This window comes from Plecotus auritus (assembly GCF_963455305.1).
Source record: "Plecotus auritus genome assembly, chromosome: 5".
In the NCBI taxonomy this organism is placed as follows: domain Eukaryota; kingdom Metazoa; phylum Chordata; class Mammalia; order Chiroptera; family Vespertilionidae; genus Plecotus; species Plecotus auritus.
In genome coordinates, this window is record NC_137776.1 from 117,173,803 (window position 1) to 117,179,258 (window position 5,456).

Here is a 5,456-nt window from a genome sequence, read left to right on the forward strand (position 1 = left end):
AGGCCTCTCATGTGGCGCTGGTTCTCACGCAGCACCAGCTCTCCTGCGGCCTAGGCCTCTCATGTGGCGCTGGTTCTCACGCAGCCTTGGCCTCTCCCTCTCCTGTAGCACCGGCTCTCCCATGGCCTTTGAAAAAGGGGCCATGGCACTGAACCAGCCCACGCTGCTGCCTCTACCATGCCGCTGGCCCTCGTCCCTCGCAGCCACTGTGGCTTTGTCTGGAAGGATGTCTAGAAGACGTCCAATCTAAATAGCATTTTACCCTTTTATTAGTATAGACTAGAGGCCCGTTGCAGGAAGATTCCTGCAAGAATAGGGCTTCCTCATGCCTAATCCTACAAGAATAGGGCTTCCTCATGCCTAATCCTACAAGAATAGGGCTTCCTGCAGCCGGAGCTCCCTCCCGTCTCCACTGCCTCGCTCTCTCCTGTCTCCACTGCCTCACTCCCTTCTCCGTGGCTTCGCTCCCTTCTGCAGCACTTGGCTTCCTTCTATGCTGTCTTCAGTCTTCGCTCCGTGCCTGCATATGCAAATTAACCGCCATCTTTGTTGGGTTAATTTGCGTACTCACTCCTGATTGGCTGGTGGCCGTAGTGGAGGGATGGTCAATTTGCATGTTTCTCTTTTATTAGTGTAGATGATATACTTCAATAGATAAATATATGAACAGTAATCAACAAGTCTCTTTAAGAATAAAAGGTACATTATTTTCAAATATATAACCTATGTGCTAAAGTAAAAAAATTAAAATGTCCTTTAATTCAGAGCTCCACCTGGGCCTCTGTCAGTGGCTGAGCGAGGAGACAGGTCCTCCACCCTGAGGGTTGCTCCTTCTGGTCTCCAATAGGGCTGTGTTTTCCCCTGCATCTTCTTTAAGATACCCACTGCACTGCGGCATGGGGTCACTGGTGGAGGGCGATGGGGAGGGGCTCCTGACACGTCTGTCTTTGTTGCGAACAATAACACACTTGCAGCCATAGCACCTCCCAGGGCTGCCTCAGCAGCGGGCATCTCCTGGGCATCCTCAAACTCTCCCCAGTATCCCAGGGCTTTGATGACATGGAGCTTACACATTGGACATGTGTGGTGATCAGAAAGCCATGGGTCAGTGCACATTCTATGAAAAATGTGTTTGCATGGCAGGATTCTGATAACATCCTTCACCTTAAAATTCTCAATGCACACTGCACAATTCTGTGTCGACATCGATTCCCTTTTCTCCATGCTTTATAGTATGAAGCAGAAGCTGACCAATAACTTTCTTGGTTTCTTTTTTATGGCTCTGGCTTCCAAACTGTGAGCCAGTATAAAGGAAACAACTCTATATAGTAAAATATTAGCCACGCTAATGAGATGATCATCATGGTGATGAAGGCGATGGCCATGAACTGGCCACTGATGAACTCCTCCTGGACATGGCAGGTCCCAACCCCTATGGTTATTTTAACTTGAATTTCTTTTTGTACTACATCCAAAATTTCTTTGCCTTTCGAGTAGCTAACCATAATGACCTATATTTCCTGTTTCTGCTTGAGACATGGGCGCAGTGAGGTTCCCGTGGCGCTCCTCGTTATAGGTCACCATGGCCAGCCGAGGAGTTCCTCTGCGTCACCACCAACACCTTGTCCTTGAAGGTGCAGCCCCCAAGTACAACCAGGGCGACCCAGGGCGCGGCTCCCTAGCTGCCCGGCATGGGCACCACGAAGCGCGTGTGGGGCGTGCAACCCTCAGGGTTGTCCCCGGCGTGCGGGAAGCCCACCAGGCCCAGCACGCCCTCCTAGGGGGAGCTGTCGCCGAAACGGCCACTCTCTGAGACGCTGCACACGGTCTGGTTCATCTGCCAGTCCACGTACTTGAGGCTCACCATGGCTGAGTACCAGACTTGGGTAACTACCCAGTAAGTCAGAATGCTGCCCAAAGATAAATGTCAGGCCCCAGGAAGGAGGTTAAAGAATATATAGAGTGTGGTTAACTGCCTGCTGTTATCTGTTAACTTAGGAATGCATTGTTCTTTCTGGTGATCTATGTGACTACCCACCACACGGTTTTATTATTAACCCCCTATGAGAAAGAGACCCAGTCCTGGGAGGGGTTGGATTTCTTCCCTGCTAGCCACCACTGGCAGCAGGCAGCTGCTTTGCCCATGTAGGTAAGTTTCTCCTATTAAAGCTCTTATGAATTCAAATGAGGCTACATATCAATTCTTCAGAATTGATTCTGAATTTAGAATTTTGGGGCTTTCCCCAACAGTTGGTGCTGTGAGCAGGATTCTGAAGAACCCATGAAAGCCAGGGGGGATAATAGGGGGTGGGGAGGAAATGGGCTCCTCTGGAGGAAATCCCAGGATGGCCATGCTCATGCTTTGGCCAGTTTGCACAAGCATTGGGGGATTGGGGACCAGTGAGTGAGTATGGAGATGCCCTGAGAACGAGGCCAGAGTAGCAGAGTTACGGGTGTGGCTGAAGATAGGTAAGGAAAAGGAAGATGTGAAGGCCACAGTGGTCGCACTAGGCTGGCCCCTCCTTTGTGCTTGGGGTTCTCTTGGGAAGAGGCACTAGCACGAGCCGCTAGGAATCACCATTTGGAGAAGAATCTTCGGTTAGAAAGGGAAGCCCACATAGCACTGGCTGCTACTACTGAAGGGCTCTGGCAACATCTGTGCATTAGTGATGAAAAGGTAGAAACTCTAGCCTGCAGGGTAGTGAAACTGAAAGGGTCTGGGCACTCATGTTCAGGGCACATTGGGATCCCAAGACTTGCGACCCCACAGAGGTTTCATCCTGCTCTTCTCCCTTATCGGAGGAGAAAGAGGGGAACATGATAGAGATACTGGAGTTACAAACACGACCAGTAATTGTAACTAAGATTAAGACAGACCACCGTGGCTGCAGGGGTTGAACCTGGCCAATCTCTCTGTGTGAGAGGCATCAGTTCACTTCCACCAGAGAATGTACCTCAGCTGTCAGAAGAGGTAGGAAACAGGTACAGACAGAAAGGGAAGGAGTCTGCAGCAAACTGGATGCTGCATTTCAGGTGTCAAATGTGTCCTCCTGATGGGGAGCTAAGTCAAAGTTAGCCTCAATTACCACACAAACAACTCACATTGCACCTCTCTGGAGCTGTGAATGAAGAGGGGGTCTCCTTGCTGGCATGGGATACGGCGGCATGCGGGGCAGCTTGGCCCAGTGTGGGCCATCTGCCCTCCTCCCAACGCTGCTTGCAGGTCATAAAAGAACTGCAGGAATTAGAGCTAGGGATGAGGAATGCTGTTTATGGACAGCATTTCTGGGGACCTGATAGTGAGCTCTTTACCTCTGGCATGAAAGATAATCTACTACAGTCTTCCCCCAACCCCTGGTGTGGATCCTGAACCCCACAGTTAGACTGCGGGTAAATCACATGGCCCTGGCTATTGAAGATTTAGGAGAAACAGAGAGAGCCAGAAGATGGGCTAATGTTCTGACAACCTGCAAGAAGGATGGGAAGTGTGGAGAGAAGGGTGTGATCGGGGTCTCCGCGCCGACAGCTGTGGTTTGATTTCATGAAAGTAGGTATGCCATTAGAGAAAATTGACAAATAGCCGAATGCTGTTTTGGCACGTGTGCGGCAAAAACTCAAGCCTGAACAGCAATTTTAGAAGCTGCCTCATAAGAAAGGACCCCTTTATGGGAGGACCCTGAGCAGCTGAGCTAGGGAAGTGGCCTATGGCTCCTCAACTCCACTGTAAGGGCAGTACAGGGGGACCAGAGCCTCCATCTGGAGCTAATCATCCAGTGGACACCACGGAATAAACAACAGGTCTTGGCTCTGGTAGGTACCGGAGCATGCCGAGGAGCTTGCTACACTGACCTATGGTAATGTCCGCAAGTTCACAGGCTATGTTCCTGCTATAGATGGCTATGGGGGTGGTTCTGTAAAGGGGAAGCCAGTCTTGCTCTGCATGCAGATTACTCAGTTGCCCTGAGGGCCTGTCAGGTGTTCATCTCCCCCTACCTGCATATAAATTGGACATCTATATCTTAGCTCAGTTAGGTCAAATATCCACAACAATAGGAGAGTTCCATTGTTTGTGGCTGTGAGGAATGAAGCCCATGCTTAGGTGCAAGGTGAAATGGACACTGTGGAGCTCCCTGCAGGGAGGAGAGCTACATTGGTGAGTGTCATTTACCTGGGGGGCTTGCAGAGATCACTGATACAGTTAAAGAGCCATAAAGAGTGGGCGTAATCCATCCAACTCATAGTCCTTTTCTATAATTTATCTTTATTATTGAAAGTATTATAGATGTCCCCTTTTTTTATCCCCATTGGCCCCCTCCAACCTAGGCTTTCACCCCATTATTATCTGTGTCCATGGGTTATGCATATCTACACTAATAAAAGAGTAAGATGCAAATTGACTGTACCTTCGTGACACCCACCAGCCAATCAGGAGAGAGGATACGAATTAACCCAACAAAGATGGTGGGTTAATTTGCATACACAGGCAGCCAGGGGCAGGTCGAGACACTTGTGTCATCACCATGGCGATGACACAGGCATTCCACACTGCCCCAGCTGTTCTGTGCCTCTGGGCAGCGTGGGAAGGCAGAAAGGCAGCTCTGGGCCAGAGTGAAAAGGCAGGTCTGGCTGGAGTGAAGGTGGTACTGGCAGCCAGGGGAAGGAAGGCCCATTCTTGCACAAATCTTCGTGCATCGGGCTTCTAGTCCTATATAATAAAAGCCTAATATGCAAATCTACCTAACAGCGGAATGACCGGTGGAACGACTGGTTGCTATGACGTGCACTGACCACCAGGGGTCAGACGCTTAATGCAGGAGTTTCCCCTAGGCCCCAGGCTAGCCTAGGTGGGTGCCAGCAGGACCCCTCTCCCCCTCCCCCTTCTCCCCACTGGTCGCCCCACAGATCAGCTCTGATCGCTGGCCAGGCCTAGGGACTCTACTGGTGCATGAATTTCATGCACTGGGCCTCTAATATGAATATAAGTTCTTTGGTTAATCTCTTTCTGCCCACCCCACGTGCCTTCCATCAGAGATCTCTCAGTGTGTTCGAGGCTTATATGACTCTGGTACTATTTTTGTTCATCAGTTTATTTTGTTCATTAGGTTCCACATATAAGTGAGATCATGTGATACTTGTCTTTCTCTGACTGGCTTATTTCGCTTAGCATGATGCTCTCCAGGTCCCTCCATGCTGTCTCAAAGGGTAAGAGATCCTTCTTTTTTACAGCTGCATAGTATTCCATTGTGTAAATGGACCACATCTTTTTTATGCACTCATCTACTAATGGGCACATGTGCTTTTTCCAGATTTTAGCTATTGTAAATTGTGCTGCTATGAACATAGGGGTGCATACATTCTTTCTGATTGGTGTTTCAGGATTCTTAGTCCTTTTAACAGCCCTGGCTGGCCAGTCCATAAACCATATGGATCCTGGCAGTTGACTGGACTACTGGGAG

General features: G+C 49.6%; 1 pseudogene across 1 annotated transcript; it reads right to left on the reverse strand.

Moving 5' to 3' along the window:
- Window positions 1–784: 784 nt before the first annotated feature.
- Window positions 785–3,167, reverse strand: LOC308248303 (E3 ubiquitin-protein ligase RNF149-like; annotated as a pseudogene). The gene is made up of 2 exons: window positions 3,103–3,167; window positions 785–1,910 (listed from the first exon to the last, which is right to left on the reverse strand). The product of its transcript is annotated as an E3 ubiquitin-protein ligase RNF149-like (transcript).
- Between the last annotated feature and the right edge of the window lie 2,289 nt (window positions 3,168–5,456).